Raw genomic sequence first — 27459 nt, 5'->3', positions numbered from 1 at the left:
TCATCCCCATTTCCCAACCCCCAAACTGGCCTTTTAACCTGTTTCATTTCCTGTGCTTTTTCAGTCCTGAAGAAGGGTTTCGACCTGAAACGTTGACTCTATTTTTCTCTCCACGGATGTTGCCTGGCCTGCTGAGTTTTTCCAGCATTTTCTGTTGTTATTTCGGATTTCCAGCATCCGCAGTATTTTGCTATCATTACTCCGCTCCGTCGGGCCATTTCTTACCGATTGATCAGGATCTGGTCCATGCACCATCTCTGTATTTATAGGCACCGCGCATGCTCCCAACCCAGGCGGGTCCCGCGCCTGCGCACTGGGCTCCTGTAGTCTGGGTGCAGCACATTCTCCCCCACGGGGAATGCTGGGTAAAAGCTCCGTCATTGAAAGGCCACATTAGTGAATGGAACAGGATTTACTGGGATTGCATTGAGCACTGAACCATGTTCATTCTGGCAGTCATAGTTTGTTTCTGCTGATCTTACTAACCCCCATACCTGGGCTGGAGATTAATATTCTGTATAAATATTGAATAAATCAGCTTTGTATTTAACAAATATTATGTTTGACTATTTGATTTCTCCATGATAAAAAGAGACTAATTGATGTCCTGTTGCCGACTTTTCCATTTTTTGGCGTTTTCTTACTCTAATTGATATCACTTCTCACCTAGTTTGCCTTGTACCACATCAAACCCCAAACCTGTTCCATTTGAGTACATGGCTTGTGGAGTGTCTCACTCATCTGAACTTCCTTTGAAACACCCCTTTATAGAACTAACTTGCATAAGATTTGAAATCTGTTATTTTCTATACCATTTAACCCTTTTTGGATCCGATTTAGTCAAATCTCCTCCACACATATTGCATGTGATCGCCGTTGAAATATTATGATCTTTGTAATTGTCATTGCTGATTTTGATGGTCTCTTTGATTGAATCATTTGTTATTAACATACTTTGCACTATTTCTTTATTCGAGATAATTGTTTCAAATATCACCAGGCCCCACCAGTAACCATCTGACTCCACCATCACATCTTCATGCATTACCCACCCTCACGAGAGATAGTTTCACCAGCATGACCATTCCCCATACTGAGGCTCTCTGATTCCCATTTATAGACTCAGTTTAAATGGGCCTGGAATTGATGTCTCAGTGTAAGTAGTCCACACATAGAGTGGGTTCCCAAGGCCCCGCCCCCACACAGTGTGGGTCCCCTTGTGTGGCCAACTGGGTTAGGTTTTAAAGAGACCATGCGCTGTTCCTCCTCCCACTGCCTGTGGAATGGGACAGAAATTTAAAGGGACAGGGACTCCCCTTTCTCTGTGCATTTCTATTTAAAGGGACAGTCTCATTTATCTTGGAGTGCCAACAGACGTCACTAAGAGAGTTCCCATTAACAGTTGCTCCCTTCTGTACAGTGATTGTAAACCTGTCTACTTCAGTGACTTGAGCCTTTTTACAATGTCTCACTGTTTTTTGATGATTCATTTAACTTGCTTGGTTAATTTTCAAAGATTTCAGAATTTTGCAGTATGACAAAGCTTTCCTTTAAAGATGGAATAACATTTGTTTCAAAATATTCTGTTCTAACCCTCTCCCCCACCCCACCACCTCCCTCACTTTAAAACACTCTGCACTACTGACTGGGAAGGCAACCAAGTTCTATCCTTGATCTGGTCTGTTAGTTGCTCTCAGCCAAGGCAGCAGTTCAGGGGTTATAATTGGCCTCAGTACCACTAGGCTAAGTGTAAAAATCAGCCAGTGACCTCAACTGGGAAGTGTATGGATGTTAATTGAGGGCAGGATTGAACTCGGCTATGATGCCGACCACAGTGGAAATCCTGCTGAGAATCACTGAGCCGGCTGATGGTGAGGCACTAGAGGTTAACTAATGTCTGTGGAATTGCACCCAGCCAGCTGCAGAAACTTCTGGAGAAAAGGGGAGAGACAAAATCCCAGATTGTGCAAGGAATGTTGATTTTAGACAGTAAGGATGGAGGGAGGGTGTGTAGAATGGGGAATTTGCAGTTTAGGAGGGACAGGAGGAGACAGAATGTTCTATAGAATCTAGAATTGTCTGTTCTGAATTTCTATCCTGTATTTAAAGTAACAACTTGTGTAACCACCATTTGCAGGGTATTAGAAGGAGAGGATCTGCAGTGGGGAAACTCAAACCAAACATCGCGTCAAGATCCGACAGAGTCACTCGATTCATCAGGACCTGAATATCATCGGCCTTTGGATATAAAAGGGTGGAACACCAATCACAGCGGGGAGAAACAGGACACGTGTTCTGTGGGTGGATCCACCTTTAATAAATCGTCTAGCCTGTGAGACTTGTGCACCCACCTGAATCAACGATGTAAATGTGGGGACTGTAGGATCACATTCAGTTGCCCATCTGTGGTGGAAACTCATGGATACAGTCACACCGGGGAGAGGTCGTTCACCAGCTGAGTGCGGAAAGAGATTCACTCACTCATCTCACCAACTGACAAACGCGCTTGTTCGCAATGGGGAGAATCTGTTCACTGCTCTGTATGTGGAAAGTGATTCAATCGATCATCCCATTTACTGACACACCAGCACAGTCACACCGGAGAGAGACCGTTTAGATATTTCACGTGTGGGAAGCGATTCACTCCGTTGTTCCAGAGTGTCCACATTGAGAACAGTTGCTGTAAATACTCTGACTGTGAGAAAAGCTTTCAAAGTTCAAAGCAGCTGATGCACGACCAGCGCATTGATACTGGAGAGAGGCTGTTTCAATATCCTGTGTGTTGGAAGAAACCCCACCTGCTGAGACTCCAGTGAGTTCACATGTGACTGCACGGGTTTGGAATCTGTTATTTTTTTGAGTCAAACATAAATATGGTAGTGTGGCAAAGCCACCAACAGACTCCTGTATAAATGTATAACTGCCTTTAACAGAGTGCTACAGCACCTACGACGATAGCAAAATACTGCAGATGTTGGAAATCCGAAATAACAACAGAAAATGCTGGAAAAACTCAGCAGGTCAGGCAACATCCGTGGAGAGAAATTTGAGTTGACGTTTCGGGTCGAACCCTTCTTCACCTATGTTTGTTTACTGTATGTAAATAGCCATTCTGGATAAGCCCCAAAATCAGCACGATGACGTCATCACGTTGGTCACGTGATGCCCCGAACGGCAGGAAACGTGATGACGTGATGACGTCAGAGAGTGGGAGGTTCCCAAATCAGACCTCGTGAAACCAGCACCAGAAAAGACCTGTTGATTATTTCTCCTGCATGGAATTGTTTGTTCTCTAGTTTCTATTAAACTTCGTTTTATTATCGGACTGACTCGACCTCAGTGCTTCAGTTAGGGATCTGACGATTCCTACAGTAATACTTGTTACAACTCATCAATTACATAATAAATCCATTATATTCATTAGCCGCAATAAAATAAAGCCTTGAAAACAGCATTAGGGTGCCCCGGGGTTTGGCAGAGTGCCCGTATACTTGGGTTTCTGTGGGAATTATTGATAAATTTTCTCTCAATGGGATCACAGTGTTAAATCTGTGAATCTTGATGTATGGTGTCCTTCAACAAATAGACAGAGACTGCAGAGAAACAATCAACAGGTGTTTACTGGGTGAGGGTTGCTCTACAACTAAAAGTACAGATCCCTACTCAGGGTTATATACAGGTGTGGTCACTGCCGGTACTACAGTATACAGGAGCTGTAAAAAGTACTTCTCCCCTTTAAGGTACATACACTACAATTCCTCCCCTTTTAGATTCACAGTACCATAACATTCATTTAACAATTAACACTTTTAACATGCAACATTAACTGAAAATAGTCCATTTATAGATTCAGTCTTTGGGGCGGCTTCCTGATCCTTTCTGGATAGCGCCTTTCCTGAGTGTCTTGCTCTTGGTGCGGAGGCGATTCTGGCCCCCTGTCATCAGTTGGTTCATCAGCTTCTGATGCTACTGTTTCTGGGGTAGATGCTACCTGTATGTCGGGTTCATTACCAGGTACGCGAGACATGGGGTTGACTCGTTCCTGTGACGCTAGGATCTGGTCGACATGGCGTCTCACAATGTTCTCCCCAACATCCACTGTGTACATTAGTGGCCCCTGCCGTGTGCATATCATTCCTGGTTGCCATTTCTCTGTTCTGTAGTCGCGGGCCAAGACTGGTTACCCTACATTGAAGCTCTTTGTCGGCTTCTCATTGATGTGCTGGAATTGCTTATTCTCAACATTTCTTCGTACATTTGGTCTGAGCAAATCCAGACGAGATCTCAACCTTCGGTTAAAGAGCATCATGGCCGGGGTCTGGTTGGTAACTGCATGTGTCGCATTTCTGTAGGCTAACAGGAAATTGTCCACCTTATGCTGCAGTGGAATGTCATCATCGCACATGGCCCTTACTGCCTTTTTAAAGGTTTGTACGAACCTCTCAGCCAATCCATTTGTGGCTGGATGATACGGGGCGGATGTGTCATGCCTTACCCCATTCCTTTTCATAAATTTCCGAAACTCTTTGGACACAAACTGTGGTCCGTTATCAGAGCAAATCTGCTCTGGCAAGCCGTTCCTGGCAAATATGGTCCGTAGGACTGCAATCATTTTCTCCGTGGTGGTGGAGGACATTTTGATCACCTCAGGCCATTTCGAGTGCGCATCCACGGCTATTAAAAACATTGAGTCCATGAATGGACCAGCAAAATCAATATGCACCCATTGCCATGGAGAGGAGGGCCACTCCCATGGGTGTAGAGGGGCATGTGGTGGTGCATTTTGGACCTTCTGGCATCCTGAGCAGCTCTTTGTCAGGTCCTCGATTTGCTGATCGATCCCCAGCCACCACACATAAGCCCTAGCAAGGCTTTTCATTTTCACCCCTCCCAGATGGTCTTCGTGAAGCTCATTGAGCACTCTCTCCCTTAACTTGGGTGGAATTACCACTTGGGATCCACACATCAAGGTCCCCTGGCATACTGACAGCTGTTCTCTTCTGGCTGAGAATGCTGGCAACAGTGAGTCGCCATGTGTTGGCCATCCCTTCACCGTCAAGTCATATACCCGAGACAGGGTCGGGTCATTTCGGATCTCCTTCTCTATATCCGCGTTAGTTACTGGCAAGCGTTCAATTATAGTCGAATAAAATATTTCGACAGGGTCCACTGCTGGTGCTTCCTCCGCAGTAGGCAGTGGCAGGCGTGATAGCCCATCAGCGTTTCCATGCTGTTTCGTGCCCTTATAATCTATTTCATATTGGTTCGCCCCTAGAAAAAGGGACCATCTTTGTAGCCGTTGCGCAGTCATTACCGGAACGCCCTTCTTTGGATTAAAGATGGAGACAAGTGGTTGGTGGTCAGTCAGCAAGCTGAACTTCTGCCCGTGCAGATAGTGGTTGAACTTTTTCACTCCCCACACTAGGCTGAGGGCCTCCCTGTCAATCTGGGCGTAGTTACGCTCGGCTGAGGTTAGTGACTGAGACGCAAAGGCTACTGGCCTCTCCGAGCCATCTGGGAATTTGTGCGACAGCACCGCTCCAATACTATAGGGTGATGCATCACACGCCAACCGAATTGGTAGTGCTGGGTTGAAATGAGCCAACACCTCTTTTGATGTGATCAGTTCTTTGCACTTCTGGAAAGCTCGTTTACATTCATCATTCCACTTCCATGGTACCTTTGTTTGCAGTCGGGTGTTCAGTGGGTGTAGTACTGTAGACAAATTCGGCAAGAACTTATGGTAGTAGTTCACCAGCCCGAGGAACGACCTCAGTTGTGACACATTTTCCGGTGCTGGAGCATTGACTACTGCCTCAATCTTTTCAGGGGACTTATGTAACCCCTCTTCATCAATAACGTGGCCACAATACGAGATCTGCTTCTGGAAAAACTCGCATTTGTGGCGATTAGCTCGGAGCCCATATTCCTTCAATCTAGTGAGCACCTGCTCCAGGTTGGCGAGGTGATCACTGTCATTTTCACCCGTGACCAGGATGTCGTCCAAATAACACTGGGTCCCTGGAATCCCTTGCAGGACTTGATCCATTGCCCTTTGCCAAATAGCCAGAGCTGATGCTACCCCGAACACCAGCCGGTTGTATTGGTAGAGACCTTTATGAGTGTTGATCGTGAGGTACTGTTTCGAGGCTTCTTCTACCTCCATTTGCAGGTACGCCTGGGCCAAATCAATCTTAGTGAAGCATTTTCCTCCAGATAGCGAGGCGAAAATATCTTCAATCAGCGGAAGCGGATATTGTACCATGTGAAGGACTGGGTTCACTGTCACCTTAAAGTCCCCACAGATGCGAACCTTCTTTGGTTCCCCAGGCGTATTACTCAACGACCTCTTCATTACAGGAATGATGGGTGTAGCCCACTCGCTCCAGTCCACTTTGGACAGTGCTCCTGAACGTTCCAAACCTTCCAGCTCTGCTTCGACAGCTGGGCGGATCGCATAAGGTACCGGTCTGGCCTGAAAATACTTTGGGCTTGCATTTTCCTCTATTTTGATCGTCGCTGATATGCCTTTTAGTGTTCTGAGTCCCTCCTGGAACACTTCTTGTGTGTCAGTTAGCATTTTTGACAGTCGTCCAGGTGTGACGTCGTCATCCTTTTTGGCATCTACAGTCAGTGCTTGTATGGAATGCCAATCTAGCTGTATCTTCCGGATCCATCCACGTCCTAGTAGTGGTGGTCCTCCATCTGGCAATACATATAGGTCCATTTTTGGTGTTTCCTTGCCGTTATATTTAGCGTTCACCTTTATTTTTCCTTTGGGGTAGACTTTTTGCCCCGTGTACGTCTTCAAGACAATCTCTGTATCTCTCAAGGGTATATGTGTGAATAGCCGCTTGTAGTCCCTTTGGTTTATGACTGTTAGGGCTGATCCTGTGTCCAATTCCATTTTCACTTGGACGCCGTCTATCTTGAGCGTGACCCAGATAGTTTGGTGATCCTCCATTTTGATTACATTATGTAGTTTCAGACAACCCAGCTCCTTACTTCCGGAGTCTGTATCACTTTCCTGTTCGTCTGAACTACTCTCCGTCACCTTATGTACCTTTTTGTACTTCTCCTGTGGAGATTTCTTGCTGCTGGTTTTCTTTCCCGACCTGCAGACTCTTGCTATGTGTCCTACTTCTCCACACTGTCCGCATACTTGGTCCTTGAACCAACAATCCTTATGGTCATGTGTTGTTCTGCCACAGCGATAACACTTCACTGCTCCATATGACATTTCATTTGTGCCATATTCTTGCGGTCTCTGTTGTATCTCTGCAGCGCCCCGTGCGGCTGCTTCATGTGATACTGCCATGCTGAAAGCCTTGTCCAGCGTAAGATCCTTGTCTGATAGCAGCCGTTTCTGGGTTCCTTCACTTTGAAGCCCACACACAAACTTCTCCCTTAAAGTATCTGCTAGTCCCATTCCAAACTGGCAGTGTTTCGATAGCTTGCGCAGTTCCGTTAAATACTCAGCATTACTTTCGTCTTTATGCTGGTTCCTTTTGTAAAACTTAAATCTTTCTGCTATCAGCAGCAGTGTGGGATTTAAGTGGTCCTGTAGGATTGCCACTATGCTTTCAAAATCCTTTTCCACTGGCTTCTCTAGGGTTACTAGGTTTCGCAGTAAGCCATATGTTTTTGCACCCATGGAATTCAACAATACCAGTGCTTTCCTGGCATCTGGCACTTCATTCGCCTTGCAGTACACTTCTATGCGTTCTACATATGTCGCCCAATCTTCGACTTCATTGTCGAACGCTGTGACACTGCCACTCTTCGGCATCCCTGTGTGTGGTTAGACTGGCTTAGAATGGCATCTCCCGCACTCTCCCTTCTTCTCCCCTGGCTCAAAATGGCGTCTTCCACGCTCTCCCTTCTTCTCCGCTGCGGTTCAAAAATGTCATCTCCCGCGCTCTCCCTTCTTCTCCGCTGTGACTCAAATGGCATCTCCCACGCTTTCCTTTCTTCCCCCTCGGACGCTGCTCAGCCCTTGAACACCGGCCACGCTCTGTGCATTTTCCTGCACGCCTCTCTCGCTGACACTGCTCGGTCCTGAACCCCGGCTGCGCCCCGTGCGCTCTACCCTCTCTTTTTTTTTTTTTTCGTCGATGCCGCTCGGTCTTCAACCCTGGCTGCGCCCTGTGTGCTTCACCCTCTCTCTTACCCCATCAACGGTGCTCGGCCTTCCCCTGTGCCATCGGTCAGCTCCAGCCGCCGCCGTCCGGGAAGGGGTCTGTGCCATACCTGCTGCCAGCCCGTCTCACTGGAGTCTCTGCCGGATGGTCGACGCCCGTGCCCCTGGTATCGGCCTTCTTCTGCAGAGTTGCAGGTAGGTTCGAATCGACTCGTCGCCAATGTTAAATCCGTGAATCTTGATGTATGGTGTCCTTCAACAAATAGACAGAGACTGCAGAGAAACAATCAACAGGTGTTGACTGGGTGAGGGTTGCTCTAATACTAAAAGTACAGATCCCTACTCAGGGTTATATACAGGTGTGGTCACTGCTGCTACTACAGTATACAGGAGCTGTAAAAAGTAGTTCTCCCCTTAAAGGTACATACACTACACACAGAAACTCATTCTCCATTCACTAATTGGGGCTTTCAATGTTCCCCAGCATGCCCCGCGGGGCAGAATGCGCTGGAGGAGCCCAGTGCGCAGGTGAAGTGACCACCTGGATTTGGAGCATGCGCAATAACACTGTGATCAGAGCCGGGCGAGTACGACAAGTGGAGAAGTGATTTTACGCTGATTACGAATGAGTGGGGCACAGGGAGGTAACGCACACGGCGGGTGGGCTTCATAAACACCTGGTGTAGGCCACGAACCTCGAATAATAAATGACAGGATCCGCGTTTGCAGCTCCGGGGCTTTTTCCCGGTAACAGGCCTGGGTAAAGGTGTGCCATCTTTGTAAAGTAAAGCTTTTATGGTTGTGCATCGTAATTGCTTCATTGATTGGTAGAACGAATGTGTGGCCATCTTTGTAAAGGAGCTAATATTGGGCGGGGCTTCAGGGTCCCAGTGAGTGAACTGAACCCAGCCAGAGTCCGCATTTTCAGGGGAGGAGAGGGAGGGGAACCAGTGAGTGGAACTGAACCCAGCCAGAGTCAGCACCTTCAGGGGAGGAGAGGGAGGGGAACCAGTGAGTGTAGAACTGAACCCAGCCAGAGTCAGCACCTTCAGGGGAGGAGAGGGAGGGGAACCAGTGAGTGTAGAACTGAACTCAGCCAGAATCAGCACCTTCAGGGGAGGAGAGGGAGTGAGGTGGTTGGAGAGTACTGGTGAAAGAGGATTTGGGGTGAGGGGGGTTGGAGAGTAGAGGTGAAAGAGGATTTGGGATGAGGGGGGTTGGAGAGTAGGTGAAAGAGGAGTTGGTGTGAGGAGGGTTGGAGAGTAGGGGTGAAAGAGGGGTTGGAAAGTAGGGGTGAAAGAGGAGTTGGGGTGAGGGATTGGAGAGTAGGGGTGAAAGAGGAGTTAGGGTGAGGGGTTGGAGATGTAAGAAAGGGGCAAATCTTAATTTCTGAGCCTCCCTACTAACTAACATTAACTAAATCAGTTGATTCTATTATTAATTGTCATTTAAAAATTTAATTGTGTTGTTGCTGCCCTTATAATCATGCTTTTAAAACCAATGTAATCTGCCCTGGGTAGAAGCGGTTCGATTTTAAATGCAGGCCTTGGGCCTCCCTTGACTCAGATTTTAAAATGAGGAACAGACAGCTTGTCTGTGGGACACAACTATCAAGGTCAGATGTGGTGCCACTGTGTGGAATGTTAAATCTGCCGAGAATTAAAAACATCGACAAACGGCAAGGACACCATATCTCTACCAATGGAGACATGTTCCCTTTGTGTTGCCATAACTACCCCAGATATGGCTGTTGATAGTCAGAAACAGCTGATGTCAGGGTGTCGTGAGATGAGGAGCTGACAGGGGCAGGCATGATCATTAGGTACAGGGCATCCCTGTAATTGGACAGGGCGGTTTCAGGTCTGAGTCAATGATTGGGTTAATTGGTCCCCACAGGCTTTGCTGGGAAGAAGAAGTAGAAGAAGGGCTCTCTCAAACACTTAGGTTGTAGAGGCATTCGGCCTGAAGCTTGGGAACCTCCACCAGATGACCCGAGGATGGTTTCGGGTTGGTGGAGGACCCACACTTGTCACACCGGGCAGATGAGCAAGCCTAGAGGTCAGGTCCGATGGGGGGTTGACCAGTGGAGATCGTGTCTTCTAGCCAGGGCCCAACGGGTAATATAAACCTTGATTGCGCCTTGCTTAACTACTACAAATTAGTAACAATACTGTGGAGGAGGAATTCCTGGAGTGTATACGAGATGGTTTCCTGGACCAATATGTCAAGGAACCAACTAGAGATCATGCCATCTTAGACTGGGTATTATGTAATGAGAAAGGATTAATTAGCAATCTTGTTGTGCGAGGCCCCTTGGGTCGGAGCGATCATAATACAGGAAACTTTCTGGTATCCGGCACGGACGGGACCGACGTGGTGCCGGTTCATCAACAATTCCGGATAACCGAACGCTATAGTAAAAGATACAGATCTCCATATAAAGCAACAAACCCTGTTGCTTAGAAACAGCTTCAAAACAATCGGCACAAGTTGCAAGCGTCTCTGTAGCTTAGCAACAGCTTCAGCTACACCCTTGCACAGCAACAAATGGAGTAATAAAAGTAAAAAAAAGTTACCTGAACCGACCCCTGAATTTTGCCGGTGGATAGAGCGTTCCAGTTATTTAGGGGCCGGTTAATCGAAAGTTTCCTGTATGATAGAATTCTTCATTAAGATGGAGAGTGAAGTAGTTGACTCAGAGACTAGGGTCCTGAATTTAAATAAAGGAAACTACGATGGTATGAGGCGCGAGTTGGGTAGGATTGATTGGGGAATGTCACTCAAAGGGTTGACGGTGGATAGGCGATGGCAAACATTCAAAGATCGCATGGATGAACGACAGAATTTGTTCATCCCAGTTTGGCATAAAAATAAAACAGTGAATGTGGGGAATGAAGGGAGAACCAGTGGATGTGGTGTATTTTGGACTTTCAGAAGGCTTTCGATAAGGTCCCGCATAAGAGATTAGCGTGTAAAGTTAAGGCACATGGGATTGGCGGTAAGGTATTAACTTGGATAGAGAACTGGTTGGCAGATAGAAAGCAAAGAGTTGGAATGAACGGTTCTTTTTCTGAGTGGCAGGCAGTGACTAGTGGGGTACCGCAGGGATCAGTCCTTGGACCCCAGCTATTCACAATATATATAAATGATCTGGACGAGGGAACTAGATGTAATATCTCCAAGTTTGCAGATGACACAAAGCTGGGTGGGCATGTGTGCTGTGAGGAGGATGCCGAGAAACTCCAGTATGATTTGGACAGGTTGGGTGATTGGGCAGAAGCATGGCAGATGCAATATAACGTGGATAAATGTGAGATTATCCACTTTGGTGTCAAAAACAAGAAGGCAGATTATTATCTGAATGGCAATAGATTGGGAGAAGGGGAAGTGCAACGAGACCTGGGCGTCCTTGTGCACCAGTTGCTGAAGGTAAGCATGCAGCTGCAGCAGGTGGTTAAGAAGCCAAATGGTATGTTGGCCTTTGTAGCGAGAGGGTTTGAGTACAGGTACAAGGATGTCTTGCTGCAGTTGTACAGGGTGTTGGTGAGACCGCACCTTGAGTATTGTGTGCAGTTTTGGTCGCCTTATCTGAGGAAGGACGTTCTTGCCATGGAAGGAGTGCAGCGAAGATTCACCAGGCTGATACCTGGGATGGCAGGAATGACATATGAGGAGAGATTGGGTCGATTGGGCTTGTACTCGCTGGAGTTTAGAAGAATGAGAGGGGATCTCATTGAAACTTATAACATTCTAACAGGACTAGACAGACTAGATGCAGGAAGGCTGTTCCCGATAGTCGGGGAGTCCAGAACCAGGGGTCACAGTGTAAGGATAAGGGGTAAGCCATTTAGGACAGAGATGAGGAGGAATTTCTTCACCCAGAGAGTAGTGAACCTGTGGAATTCTCTACTGCAGAAGGCAGTTGAGGCCAATTCATTAAATATATTCAAGAAGGAGTTGGATATATTTCTTAAGGCTAAAGGGATCAAGGGATATGGGGAGAAAGCAGGGACAGGGTACTGAATTTGGATGATCAGCCATGATCGCATTGAATGGCGGAGCAGGTTCGAGGTGCCGCATGGCCTACTCCTGCTCCTATCTTCTATGTTTCTATGTTCTGATGCTGTAATGTATAGAGTCTCACTGTCACTGAATAAAATATAATTACTGTCACCAATACGGTTCAAGTCAAATCTTTCAGAACTCAGGAGTGAAATGGTTAATTGGCACAGATCCAGGAACTCAACAAATTGGCGACCGCGGCAGGACGACTTGACAGATAGTAATTAATAAACATTTTGTTCAGTATAACTGGGCTCCTGAGATCTGTGGCCCAGTAATTTTTCTCGGCCAGGCTATCGATCCAGGAAGGAGAAACTCTGGGGGGTGTAGGACTAATCTCCTACCAGTAGTTGAGCGATCGGTTTGCTGAGCACGGCTAACCTGACAGGGCGTGCCGGGGACAAGGAACATGGGACGCTGCTCCCTGCCACTGACTTGGTATCATTCCTCGCGAGTCCAGAAGGCAACTCGTACTTAAACGCGGTCGATTGGGTCCAGAGTCAAATTGACGAGGGCAAGTTCAAATTGTACAAAGGGAAGCATATATTGGCTTACGCAACCCACCTCTGCACGCAGACATGAGAAAGGAACAGGTGAGAGAGGAGAAGCATAAAGAGCAGGAGAGACAGTGGGAGTGAGAGAGGTGAAAAGATCTAAGGTGCAAGCTAACCTGTCTGACAACTCAGCAAAGGAAGGAAAAAAACGGGGAATTAGGGAATAAGTTGCTGAGACGACAATTTAAAAGGTGAAAAAAAGAAAATTAAAGTTGAAACAGACACTGAAACTGCCAGCCTCTGTGTCGAGAAAAATAAAGCCCAAGATTACTGAGTGAAAGGAACCTTAAAGGATGCTGGGATTTCAATTTGTGTTAAAGGGTGTGTTAAAGTGTGGAAGTTTTCCTGACCACGGATGGTCCAAACAGGCCCCACAGACAGTCTTCAAGGAGGAGGTTGGTGATCAGCTGGTTGGTTGGTTTTCTTCCTTCTCTTCTCTTTTATACCTTTAAGTTGGTAAGTTCTATTGAATAGTGGTGTGATATTATCATCTATATCCGGGCAGGGTCTTCATAAGTAATAATAAGAAATTTAATTAATTATATAGAATGGAGCAGGTGATGTGTTACTGTTGCGAGATGTGGGAGCCGGTGGACCCCATTGAGGCTCACGGTGATTACATCTGCGACAAGTGTTTGCTGCTAGAGGAACTCAAGTTCCATGTTATGGAGCTTGAGACCGAGCTTCAGACACTGCGACACATCAGGGAGGGGGAGAAGTTCCTGGACTCTATGTTTCAGGAGATGGTCACACCTATGAAGTTAATTACTGCAGATGTAGTCCGTGGTCAGGGACAGGATGGTGTGACTATGAGTGAGGAAGGTACAGGGATCCAGGATGTAGTGTTGAAGGAGACGCAGCCCTTGCTCTTGTCCAGCAGGATCGAGGTTCTTACTCCCTGAGGGCGGGAGCGGGGACTGCAGAGAGGATGAGCAACCAGGCCACAGCACCATGCTACAGGGGGCCATTCAAGTGGAGGGAGTAAAAGGAAATGTTGTAGTGGTAGGGGATAGTATCATTAGGGGGATAGATAGGGTTCTCTGCAGTCAAGAGCGGGAGTCCCGAAGGCTGTGTTGCCTGCCCGGTGCCAGGGTTAAGGACATCTCTTCTGGGCTGGAAAGAAACTTGGAGTGGGAGGGGGAGGATCCAGTTGTCGTGGTCCATGTTGGTACAAACGACGTAGATAGGACAAGGAAGACGGTTCTGTTAAAGGAGTATGAGCAGCTAGGGGTCAAATTAAAAAACAGAACCTCAAGGGTAATAATCTCTGGGTTATTACCTGAGCCACGAGCGAATTTGGCTAGGATAAATAAAATTAAAGAGTTAAATGCGTGGCTCAAAGACTGGTGTGGGAGAAATGGGTTTTGCTTCTTGGGACACTGGCACCAGTACTGGGACAGGAGGGAGCTGTTCCGTTGGGACGGACTCCACTTGGCCAGTGCTGGGACTAGAGTCCTGGCGAATCATATAACTAGAGTTGTAGAGACGGCTTTAAACTAATTAGTGGGGGGGAGGTTTCTAGAGAGCAAATAATAGAAATGACAACAGAGAAGGTCATAGACTTAGGTAGCAGTGGGGGAATTAAAAAACAGAACGTGTCAGGAAGGGACAGAAGGTATGGAGTAAAAAGTAAAGTACTAAAAAGGGAAAAAACAGGAACTAAGTGTTACAAAACATATTTGAAAGTTCTTTATCTGAATGCACGTAGCATTCGTAACAAAATGAATGAGTTAACAGCACAAATAACGACATATGGGTACGATCTTGTGGCCATTACAGAAACATGGCTGCAGGGTGACCATGACTGGGAATTAAACATACCAGGTTATTTAACAATCAGGAAGGACAGGCAGGAAGGGAGAGGAGGTGGGGTGGCTATGTTAATAAAGGAAGGAATCACTATAATACAGAGGAATGATATTGGGTCAAAGGAACAGGATAGTGAAACAGTTTGGGTGGAGATAAGGAATATTAAGGGGAAAAAAACACTAGTGGGTGTAGTCTATAGGCCTCTGAACAGTTGCAACTCTGTTGGACGGAGTATTAATCAGGAAATAGTTGAGGCTTGTGATAAGGGAACAGCTATAATTATGGGGGATTTTAATTATCATATTAACTGGACAAATCAAATTGGGCAGAGCAGCCTTGAGGATGAGTTCATTGAGTGTATTAGGGATGGGTTTCTTGAGCAGTATGTAACTGAACCGACCAGGGGGCAAGCAACCTTAGATTTGGTCCTGTGTAATGAGACAGGATTAATTAAAAATGTCCTAGTAAAGGATTCCCTTGGAATGAGTGACCATAACATGGTTGAATTCCATATTCAATTAGAGGGTGAGAAGGTTGGACCTCAAACAAGTGTGCTGAGCTTGAATAAAGGAGACTATGAAGGTATGAGAGCGGAATTGATTAGAGTGGACTGGGAAAATAGATTAAAGGGTAAGACGGTACATGATCAGTGGTGTACATTTAAGGAGTTATTTTAAAACTTCCAAAAAATATATATGCCACTGAGGAAAAAAGGGTGTAAAAGAAAAGATAGCCATCCGTGGCTAAGTAAAGTAATTAAGGATAGTATCCGACTAAAAACAAGGGCATATAAGGTAGCCAAATCTAGTGGGAGGATAGAAGATTGGGAAGTCTTTAAAAGACAGCAAAAAATAACTAAAAGGTTGATTAAGAAAGGGAAGATAGATTATGAAAGTAAATTAGCAAAAAATATAAAAACAGACAGCAAAAGTTTCTATAGTTATATAAAAAGAAAAAGGGTGGCTAAAGTAAATGTTGGTCACTTAGAGGATGAGACCAGGAAATTAATGGTGGGAAACATGGAGATGGCAAAAACACTGAACAATTATTTTGTATCAGTCTTTACAGTAGAGGACACTAAGAATATCCCAACACTGGACAAACAGGGGGCTCTAGGGGGGGAGGAGCTAAATATGATTAAAATCACTAAGGAAGTGGTACTTGGTAAAATAATGGCACTCAAGGCGGATAAATCCCCTGGACCTGATGGCTTGCATCCTAGGGTCTTGAGGGAAGTGGTGGTAGGGATTGTGGATGCATTGGTAATAATTTTCCAAAACTCACTGGACTCAGCAAAGGTCCCGGCAGATTGGAAAACTGCTAATGTAACACCCTTATTTAAAAAGGGTAGTAGGCAGAAGGCTGGAAACTATAGACCTGTTAGCCTAACATCTGTGGTTGGTAAAATGTTAGAGTCCATTATTAAGGAGACAGTAACGGGACATTTGGATAAACATAATTTAATAGGACAAACTCAGCATGGTTTCACAGAATCACAGAATCACAGAAACCCCACAATGCAGATAGAGGCCATTTCGGCCCATCGAGCCTGCACCGACACATATCCCACCCTATCCCCGTAACCCCACGTATTTAATCCCCCTAACACTAAGGGTCAATTTATCATAGCCAATCAACCTAACCCGCACATCTTTGGACTGTGGGAGGAAACCGGAGCACCCGGAGGAAACCCACGCAAACACAGGGAGAATGTGCAAACTCCACACAGACAGTCGCCCGAGGCTGGATTCGAACCCGGGTCCCTGGTGCTGTGAGGCAACAGTGCTAACCACTATGCCACCGTGAAGGGGAAGTCATGTTTGACAAATTTGACAAATTTGCTTGAGTTTTTTGAGGAAGTAACATACAGGGTGGATAAAGGGGAACCAGTGGACGTAGTGTATTTAGACTTCCAAAAGGCATTTGACAAGGTGCCACACAAAAGATTATTGCTCAAGATAAAAAATCACAGGATTGGGGGTAATATTCTGGCGTGGGTGGAGGATTGGCTCTCTAACAGAAAGCAGAGAGTTGGGATAAATGGTTCGTTCTCAGATTGGCAACCAGTAACTAGTGGTGTTCCGCAGGGGTTAGTGCTGGGTCCCCAACTCTTTATAATCTATATTAACGATTTGGAGGAGGGGACCGAGTGTAACATATCAAAGTTTGCAGATGATACAAAGATGGGACGGAAAGTAGTGAGTGAGGACATAAAAAACCTGCAAAGGGACATAGACAGCCTAAGTAAGTGGGCAGAGATTTGGCAGATGGAATACAATACTGGAAAGTGTGAGGTTATGCACTTTGGCAGGAAAAATCATAGAGCAAGTTATTATCTTAATGGCAAGAAACTGGAAAGTACTGTAGTACAAAGGGATCTGGGGGTCCTGGTGCACGAAACTCAAAAAGTTAGTATGCAGGTGCAGCAAGTGATCAAGAAGGCCAATGGAATGTTGGCTTTTATTGCTAGGGGGATGGAATATAAAAACAGGGAGGTATTGCTGCAGTTGTACAAGGTATTGGTGAGACCGCACCTGGAATACTGCATACAGTTTTGGTGTCCATACTTAAGAAAAGACATACTTGCTCTCGAGTCAGTACAAAGAAGGTTCACTCGGTTAATCCCGGGGATGAGGGGGTGGTCATATGAGGAGAGGTTGAGTAGATTAGGACTCTACTCATTGGAGTTCAGAAGAATGAGAGGCGATCTTATTGAAACATATAAGATTGTGAAGGGGCTTGATCGGGTGGATGCGGTGAGGATGTTCCCAATGAAGGGTGAAACTAGAACTAGGGGGCATAATCTTAAAATAAGGGGCTGCTCTTTCAAAACTGAGATGAGGAGAAACTTCTTCACTCAGAGGGTGGTGGGTTTGTGGAATTTGCTGCCCCAGAAGGCTGTGGAAGCTACATCATTAAATAAATTTAAAACAGAAATAGATAGTTTCCCAGAAGTAAGGGGAATTAAGAGTTACGGGGAGCGGGCAGGAAATTGGACATGAGTCTAGGTTCGGAATGATCATGGCCCTGTGGGTAGTGGAGTGGGCCCAGGGACCGTGTAGCCTGGTTCTGCTCCTACTGTGTTCTAATTCTGTGTTAGATTTCAGGAGATGGTTTTATTCCTGTTCCTGGCTGGGGTAGAGATCGCCTTTACAGAAGGTAAGTACTGTAGAAAATATAGGGACAGAGTGATCTCCTGGAAGAATTTCGATCGCCTAGATGGGTCGGAGAGGAATTTCCCAGATTTCTTTCTCCCAAATTGGCCATTGGGTCTTTTATCTGGTTTTTCGCCTCTCCCGGGAGATCACATGGGTTCGGGTGGCTGCAGAGTGATAGAAGATTTGAGGTTAGGATCAGATCAGCCATGATCTTATTGAATGGTGGAGCAGGCTCGAGCGGCCGATTGGCCTACTCCTGCTCCTATTTCTTATGTTCTTATGTTTAAGAAGTTACAGTATTCCTTTTGTCTGAAAGTCTGTCTTTAAAAAGCAAAGTGTCTGTTGTAACAACAGAAAATGCTGGAAATACTCAGCAGGCCAAGCAGCATCCGTGGAGAGAGAAACAGAGTGAACATTTCAGGTCTGGGACCCTTCATCAGAACTGGAAAAGGCTGGAGATGTAACAGATATTAAGCAGGCGCAGAGATGGGTGGGGTGGGGGGTGGTTAGGAGGGGAGGAAGGAATTGTAAGAACATCCTGTACTTTTGTAAGAGGCAGGAAAGATAAAATGTTGCAAATGGGAATGGCAAAAATCATACAGCATGAAAAATGGGGACAGGATTATTGTCTGAAATTGTTGAACTCAATGTTGAGTCCGGAAGGCTGTAAAGTGCCCAATCGAAAGATGAGGTGCTGTTCCTCGAGCTTACGTTGAGCTTCATTGGAACAATGTAATAGGCCGAGGACAGAGAGATCAGAGTGGGAGTGAAGTGGTGAATTAAAGTGACAGGCCACTGGAAGCTCGGGGTCACCCTTACGGACTGAACGGAGGTGTTCCGCAAAGTGGTCGCCCAATCTGTGTTTGGTCTCCCCAATGTAGAGGAGACCGCATCGTGAGCAGCGAATACAGTATATTAAATTGCAAGAAGTACAAGTAAATCGCTGTTTCACCTGGAAGGGGTGTTTGGGGCCCTGGACAGTGGGGAGGAGGTAAAAGGGCATGTGTTGCATCTCCTGCACTTGCACGGGAAGGTGCCAGGTGAAGGAGAAGGGCTGTTAGGGGTGATTGAGGAGTGGACCAGGGTGTCACGGAGGGAGTGGTCCCTTCGGAATGCTGAAAGAGGAGGTGAGGGGAAGATGTGTTTGGTGGTGGGATCACGTTGGAGGTGGCGGAAATGGTGGAGGATGATCCGTTGAATGTGGAGGCTGGTGGGGTGAAAGGTGAGGACAAGTGGAACCCTATCGTGGTTCTGGGAGGGAGGGGAAGGGGTGAGAGCAGAAGTGCGGGAAATGGAACGGACACGGTCAAGGACCGTGTCAACCACAGTAGAGGGGAATCCTCGGTTGAGGAAAAAGGAAGACACGTCGGAAGCACTGGTGTGGAAGGTGGCATCGTCAGAATAGACGCAGTGGAGATGGAGAAACTGGGAGAATGGAATAGAGTCCTTACAGGAAGCGGGGTGGGAGGAAGTGTAGTCCAGGTAGCTGTGGGAGTCAGTGGGCTTGTAGTGGATGTTTGTCGAAAGCCAATCGCCAGAAATGGAGACAGAGAAGTCGAGGAAGGGAAGGGAAGAGTTGGAGATGGACCATGTGAAGGTGAGGGAAGGGTGGAAATTGGAAGTAAAGTGAATGAACTTATCCAGTTCAGGGCGAGAGCAGGAAACGGCACCGATACAATCATCGATGTACCAGAAAAAGAGGTGAGGGAGGGGACCTGAGTAGGACTGGAATAAAGAATGTTCCACATATCACATGAACAGGCAGGCATAGCTAGGGCCCATGCAGGTTCCCATAGCAACACCTTTAATTTGGAGGAAGTGAGTGGAGTTAAAGGAGAAGTTGTTCAATATGAGAACAAGTTCAGCGAGGCGGAGGAGGATAGTGGTGGATGGGTATTGGTTGAGCCTCTGTTCAAGGGAGAAGCGGAGCACCCTCAGGCCATCCTGGTGGGGGATGGAGATGTAGAGGGATTGTACGTCCATAGTGAAAAGGAGATGGTTGGGGCCAGGAAACTGTTAAAGTGACGGAGGGCGTCGGAAGAGTCGCGAATGTAGGTAGGAAGAGACTGGACAAGAGGAGAAAAAATAGAGTCGAGATAGGAAGAGATAAGCTCCATGGGGCAAGAACAGGCTGAAACGATGGGTCTACAAGGGCAGTCCTGTTTGTGGATCTTGGGAAGGAGGTAGAAGCAGGCTGTGTGGGGTTGGGGGACTATGAGGTTGGCAGCCATGGAGGGAAGATCTCCAGAGGAGATGAGGTCAGTGACAGTCTTGGAAACAATGGCTTGATGTTTGCTAGTGGGGTCATGGTCCAGGCGGAGGTAGGAGGTGTTGGAGAGTTGGCGTTCAGCTTCCGCACGGTAGAGGTCAGTTCGCCAAACAACAGCACCACCCTTATCAGCAGGTTTAATGATAATGTTAGGGTTGGATCGGAGAGAACGGAGTGCTGCAAGTTCAGAGGGAGGTAGGTTGGAGTGAGAGAGGGGAGCAGAGAAATTGAGATGGCCGATGTCACGTTGGCAGTTAGCAATGAAAAGATCTAGAGAGGGTAAGAGGCCAGAGCCAAGTAGAACGAGAATTTAGAAAGTGGGTGAAAGGGTCTGCTGTGCGGGGGGAAGACTCCTGACCAAAGAAGTGGGCATGGAGATGAAGGCGACGGAAAAAGAGCTCAGCATCGTGCCGAGTTCGAAATTCATTGTGCTGGGGGCGTAAGGGGATGAAGCTCAGGCCTTTGCTGAGGACTGATCGTTCGGGGTCAGAGAGGGGAAGGTCAGAGGGGATAGTGAAAACGCGGCAGGGGGTGAGATTGGAAGGGATGGGATCAGAGGAAAGTGACGGGGTAGAAGGTTCCAGGGGGGCGTTGGTGTCCAAGAGTTAATGAAGCTTGCGATCCTTGACATCAGAAAGGAAGAAAAAAAGTTTTTGTTGAAGCATTGGATGAGTCGAAGGATGAAATGGAACTGTGGACCCGGACAGCTTTGAGATCGAGTGCGTTGGTGCTGCTGAAGAGAAAGGTCGCGAGTGTTCATGTGGCGACGCATTATTGGAAAGTGTCTGTTGTGTTTGTTTTAGCACCGCCCACTTTCCTGTGCACTGAGCTAAAGGCCGTTTAACCCTTTGTCGTCTTGTCTGGGGTGTTGGGAGTTTTAAGGAAGTGTGAATATGTTGAGCTTGTTCATTCCAATTTCAGATTGTGGGACTAGAAGCAGGGGGAGGCTTTGTGATTTACATTAGAAGTTAAAGACACTGCTGTGGATATATTGTGACTGGGGCAAGTTGGGCCACTCTGAAAGCCCGGCAAGAGATTGTTTTACAAAAGATAAGCTTCAGCCTTGGAGTTACGGTCGCCATGTGCCTGATCCTTGATTTGAAATTTCCAAAGCCCTTTGATTTAATTTGTTTAAATGTGAAAAGCCAATTTTTCTCCAGTTATATTCAGTATTTTTAGTCCTTTGGGAAAGTGCCTGAAGGTAACGATGAGGTAATTCACGGTTTTCTCTCAGCGTGTGCTATTTTGTTTTATTTTATCTGTTCTGTATTGTGTTTAGTTCATAAAATATTGCTCCAAATTAAATTGGAATTATTGAAGTTAACGGAGCTCTGTTTTATTCACAGTTAATAATGAAGCTTTACTAATGATTTCTGCTGTTTTAATGGATTTTTAACTCCTAAGGAAGTTTTGAAGTTACAAAGACTTCAAAAAAAGAGCCAAGTGTTGATTTAAAATAAACTTCTGTTTGTTCACTTGAGCAGTAATGAATTCAGTCTTCTGTTTCTAATCATTTTATTCTTTAACTTCAGTGTAAAAAGTAATTTACAAGTGGAGTCTAATCCCAGGTGGAGCACGTGTACCTAGGCCTGGGGATCTCCGTGCTCCCGAATAAAGGACAAAGCTGACATTTATAGACTGTTTTCTGATCAAACTGGAGCAGGCATTGCCTAATATGGTCGCCTCTGGCTCCTGCATAGCCCAGAGACACACGTCCACATCAACAACACACAGATAAACATCGTGGCCTTGGTACTGTGAGCAGAAACCACGAGTTCTGGACTTTCCTTATCCTAACATCAGATTTCTAATCCAAACATTCTATTGTGAATATCGAAGGCTGGTTGGTCGCAAAACACCAGCTGTTGCTCAGTGAAATCTGTCTCTAATGATACGAACCACATTTTTCCCTCGATCGAATGAATTAAACATGAAGCCCTTTCAGAAGCCGAATTAACCGGGGTCCATATGCCAACATGTCCCACTTTTTTGTTTTTTATGGGTTACGTTACCTCTTGGCAAAGTGTTTGATATCCTTCTTTGTCTTTAATCCTGGCTTCCTCTTGCTGCCCTTGCTATCTCCTTACCTTTCCTGATATTTTCTATGTCCCTTATCGACTTCCTTACACAGCAGAACACAATGACCAGAATCCCTAAAGCTATTATCTGTGCTCTCACCAATCCCATCTGGAACAATCTAGCCCAAGGATGTAGTTCCACACTAGATACTACTTCCCACCATTCATGATTCCCAAGTCTGGGGATTGCCTGTTCTGTCTCTCTATCTGTCTGTTTCATTTGCACTGTGTGTTTCTGGGATGTCCTAATTCGCTCAGTTTTGCCCTTTAAAGCCAGAGACAGGGGAGGTATATAGTGTCCCATATGTGGAATGGCTCGAATGGCTTCATCCTCCAGAGGCCGTCTCATCTGCAGATAAGTGGCGTTATGATAATGGACCAGTCCCAGTGTTTTAGCACCGATATGCCTGTTTCTTGCTGGAATCAAACAAAAGTGATGTTCTAGTATGGGGCATCGGGGTGAACCCACAGTCATATCAGTGGCAGTAGTAGTCACACAATCCTGTCCTTTTCCTTTATACACGCTATCAGTTTGGTCTTCGCCCCATTTATTTATTCCAATCTGTCATTTTGGTGATTCTTTGTCGAGGGTGAACCCACAAGCTAGAACAGTCTGTTGATGGACGACGTCACATCTACAAACCCATGTTGTCCCTTTCAGAGTACAACACTGCAGATCTGGTGCTATCCAAGTTCCCCCCTTCTTAATCAGATATCTTGGCTATTCCTCATTCTGTTTATGGATCGGACCAAACTCAGAGTCTTCCCCCATTCCAACCCATTCTACCCGATACACCTTCCAAGGTTTCGTTTCATTTCCATTTCTCCTTAACAAAGACAAGACCAATCCCACTGGTCTAATATCTTCATTTCAATCCCCTTCCCCCGGGGCCAGAAACACCATTCCCATTGGCTGCCTCACATCATCATCTATGTCTTGGTTCCTTTAAACCATTTTCTCTGCTGTTCTTCATGAATAAACAAAGGGATTTGATTCCCCTCGATGTTGTCCAGTCCCTTCTGTACCACATTCATCACAAATGTCACACAGAGGCTACACACAATGCCTCGAGTAAGGCCTTGATTCTGGTTAGCCTCATTGTTTGACAATAATCTTTTTAATTGCCTCTTCATTACCTCATCGTGTTCCCACATACTTTCTATATCTATTCTGTTTACTCCTGCTAACCTTGCCGTGGCTCCTATTCCCAGCTATCTTGTCAGCTCTCGCTTTCTTTGTGATTTAAACTGATTCTCGTTCTGTTTCCCATCTTCCTCATCCCTTGGTTCCTGTTTTCTATTCTTTACTAACACATCCTTTACTAATTCTCCGACCATGTTGTCTATTCATTGCGAATATCTCCCTTCACATAATCTAGTTGACAGATTCAAGCTCATGTTTAACACTTTCGATTTCAATTAACAATTTCAAAACGCACATCATTCTATAATACATTTCCTGATTCAATTACTTCTAGTCCATTAACACTTGGGTTCTTTTGCTGGATCAGACAGGTAGAGTTCTTTTTGTGAGGTGGGATGTCTTTTTTAGTCCCACAGATGATGATCACCATCAGCGTTTGTGCTTGGCAAACCAATAGTTAACATTACTGATCAACATAAGACATTTCTTACTTTAAAATAACCTGCTGTCATTACCTTTGTATTGAAGTCTTTTACAATGTCCTTGAATTACTTAGTCTGAGTGTGATACTAACTCTTTAACTGAACCCTATTAATTCTGTGACCAATTTAGTGTTTGGGGTCAGGGGAGTCTTCCTGGTCTCCCACATAATGGACTCCCAATCTTCCCAAGGAGCCCGCTTTAGGGTTCTTTCTCTATTACCACCGAAATGATGCTTTTGCGAGGCTGTACCTCGGTTTATCACTGATTCCAAACCCAACCGTTTTGAAGTCCTCTGCTTCCTGATGGAGGTGGCCTCTCACGTGGATCCATGTTTTGTTCTGGAGTCTGGAAGGTATGGCCTCCTTGTCTCCCACCTTCAGCTTGGAGCTGATTTGGATACAACCATGGCCACCTTGTCCAGATAGAGACATCCTGACTTTATCTGTTTTTAGCCTCCCGACAAGCTTTCTTTTATCAGTACTTCATGGAGGCCTTGAAACTGACGACCATTCTAGCTGTGAGGAAATCCTAATTTGATCAGCCTTCTCTTCACTTTTAATTGTAATGCCTCTGACAGGTAGCAGTGTGTTTAACTCTCTCCTGATTATTTCAGAGTCGGTTTCTCTATGGAGAATGTGTCGTGGCCTTGATGATTTAAAAAGTTGTCTCACTCTCCTGAGCCACATCAGCCATTTCATGTTGTGCTGCTGTCGATAACTGAGCATGTCTGAGACTCGCTCGTTCACACACACACCGGTATCCCAATATCACGCCACACGTGACATCTGATCCATGCCATTCTCGGGGTGTCAGGTGATCTGATCAAAAGATCGTGGGGTGTCTGGAGATCTTTGCTTATCTCCCTCTGCAAGGGCCCGATGTCTCAGGTAGTGGCCAGCCTATCAAATTCAGTTTTCTTATTGTTTAGTACAGGCAATGACACAAACATGACAGGTATACCCTTCCATTTCTGGTATCATCCTTGTAAATCTTCTCTGCACCCTCTCCAGTGCCTCTATGTCCTTCTTATAGTATGGTGACCAGAATTGTATGCAGTACTCCAAGTGTGGTCTAACCAAGGTTCGATACAAGTTTAGCATAACTTCACTACTTTTCTATTCTATAACAATTCAATTCTATAACAATCGATCCCAATAATTTAACCCAACAGGTTAAAGTCTTAAGTCCAATTTTGTCAGCACGCTGCGACATTCGATGTCTGCCGATAACAGGAAATAAATTCTTAAAACTGCTGGATCTCTTGCTCTGCCATCAACCTCTTATCAAACTGGAGCTGGCATTGCCTAATATGGTCGTCTCTGGCTACTGCACAGTCCAGAGACACAAGTCTGCATTTTCTTCAACACACATCAACAACATTAGAAGCAGGTAAAACACTGTGACCTTCCTGGGGCAGCACAAACCACTAGTCTCCAGACTTTTCTTATCCCAACATCATATTTCTGATCGAAACATTCGATGATGAAAATATCCAAGGCCAGTTGGTTGCAAACAGCAGCTGTTGCTCAGTGAAATCTCTCTCTCTCTAATGCCAACCACATTGTCCCCGATATCGAATGAACTAAACATGAACACCTTTCAGAAGCTGAATTACCCGAGGTCCATATGCCAACACCCCTCTCATCTTCCATTCACTTCAATTGAAAGGAAACCGACAGATTGGACCAGTCAGGATTTGAAAGATATTTACAACAGATTCTAGATGTTCTTAGAGTTGGGATCTTTCTCTATTCTGTCCACTCGAGGAGTTAGAGAACAGACTTTCTCCTGTGAATGTACAGCTGGAGTATTCGGCTGTGATGTGTTCAACTTGTTGACTCTAAACCTTTGCCAATTATTTGATGTGATCTGTTTACTTGTTCATCTTTTGTTAATTACGTTTTCTGAATGAATTCAAATTTAAATTGTAAGCAGGTTTTCAGGCGTGATGTTCTGTTCACACAACGAAGGTGAGAGAGATGCTGTGGGACACACACTAAGTCCAGTAGCTGAAAGTGATTAACAGACTGGGTTTTGTGTTTAATGATCCCGGGCGTGTTACCGATACCTTCCCTGGATACCAAGGTTAGGAGAGGCACTCTGGAAGCCATGAGAGTAACCGAAGGTACGAGAACTGAGATAATCTCGAGTTAGAAATGAGAAAAGACCCAAAAATGGAGCAGTCGGTAACAGGACATCAATTAGTCTTCTCTTATCTTGCAGGCATCAAATATCAACTCACTATTATTTGAAGTATGAAAATATTAAACTCCAGCCCAGTTATAGGGATAACATCAGCAGAAACAAACTCCAACTGTCAGAATGGACACGGTTCAGCCAGGATGTGATTAACAGTAGCATTACCAGCAGAATCCAACCACTGCAGTTACTTGTGAACTCGCTGGTGTTTCAGCAAGTCGGATGACTGAGTGAATCCCTTCCCACACTCGGAGCAGGTGAATGGTCTCTCCCCAGTGTGAACTCGCTGGTGTCTCAGCAGGCCAGATGACCGAGTGAATCCCTTCCCACACTCGGAGCACGTGAACGGTCTCTCCCCAGTGTGAACTTGCTGGTGTCTCATCAGGTCGGATGACTGAGGGAATCCCTTCCCACGCACAGGGCAGGTGAATGGTCTCTCCCCAGTGTGAACTCGTTGGTGTGTCAGCAGGTGTGAGGACTGAGTGAATCCCTTCCCACACTCAGAGCAGGTGAACGGCCTCTCCCCAGTGTGAACTCGCTGGTGTGCCAGCAGGTGGGATGACCGAGTGAATCCCTTCCCACACACGGAGCAGTTGAACGGCCTCTCCCCAGTGTGAATTCGCTGGTGTGCCAGCAGAATGGATGACCGAGTGAATCCCTTCCCACACACGGAGCAGGTGAACGGTCTCTCCCCAGTGTGAATTCGCTGGTGTATCAGCAGGTCGGATGGCCGAGTGAATCCCTTCCCACACACGGAGCAAGTGAACGGGCTCTCTCCAGTGTGAACTCGCCGGTGTGTCAGCAGGGTGGATGACTGAGAAAATCCCTTCCCACACTCAGAGCAGGTGAACGGTCTCTCCCCAGTGTGAACTCGCTGGTGTGTCAGCAGGTCAAATGACTGACTGAATCCCTTCCCACACTCAGAGCAGGTGAACGGTCTCTCCCCAGTGTGACGGCGACGATGAATTTCCAGCTCTGATGGGTAACTGAATCCCTTCCCACACACGGAGCAGGTGAACGGCCTCTCCCCAGTGTGAAATCGCTGGTGTTTCAACAGGTTGGATGATTGAGTGAATTTCTTACCACACTCAGAGCAGGTGAACCGTCTCTCCCCATTGTGACTGCGCCAATGAATTTCCAGCTCAGACAGGGAACTAAATCCCTTCTCACAATCCCCACATTTCCCCGGTTTCTCCGTGGTGCGGGTATCCTTGTGTCTCTCCAGGTTGGACGATCGGTTGAAGCCTCGTCCTCACACAGAACACGTGTACGATTTCTCCCCGCTGTGAATGGTGCAATGTTTTTTCAGGCTGTGTAACTGGTTAAAGCTCCTTCCACAGGCAGTGTACTGGAACACTCTCACTCGGGTGTGTGTGTCTCGGTGCTTTTCCAGTCACACTGATGTTTGAAATCTTTTCCCACAGACAAACATTTCTCCTTCCACATTCAAAGGCCAATAATATTCAGGTCCTGATGAATCGAGTGACTGTCACATGTTGACGTGATGTTTGAGTTTCCCATGTGCAGATCCTCCCCTTCTAATACCCTGTAAAAGGAGTTTAC

The 27459-nt window shown here is 46.1% G+C and overlaps 1 long non-coding RNA gene and 1 pseudogene across 1 annotated transcript in view; one reads left to right on the top strand and one right to left on the bottom strand.

Moving 5' to 3' along the window:
* Positions 1-3322, top strand: part of LOC147119724 (uncharacterized) — a 115406-nt gene extending 112084 nt beyond the window's left edge. The window contains exon 2 of the long non-coding RNA XR_015078075.1: positions 2138-3322. This is a non-coding gene — a long non-coding RNA (uncharacterized LOC147119724). The remainder of the gene's footprint in view (positions 1-2137) is intronic.
* Positions 3323-16015: 12693 nt separating this feature from the next.
* LOC147119723 (uncharacterized) overlaps positions 16016-27459 on the bottom strand; it is a 69556-nt pseudogene continuing 58112 nt past the window's right edge.

The sequence above is a fragment of the Somniosus microcephalus genome, chromosome 4 (genome assembly GCF_052327205.1).
Source record: "Somniosus microcephalus isolate GS21.2 chromosome 4, FLI_Smic_1.0, whole genome shotgun sequence".
In the NCBI taxonomy this organism is placed as follows: domain Eukaryota; kingdom Metazoa; phylum Chordata; class Chondrichthyes; order Squaliformes; family Somniosidae; genus Somniosus; species Somniosus microcephalus.
The sequence above is the reverse complement of the archived record's forward strand: the minus strand, read 5'-3'. Positions and strand labels throughout refer to the sequence as shown.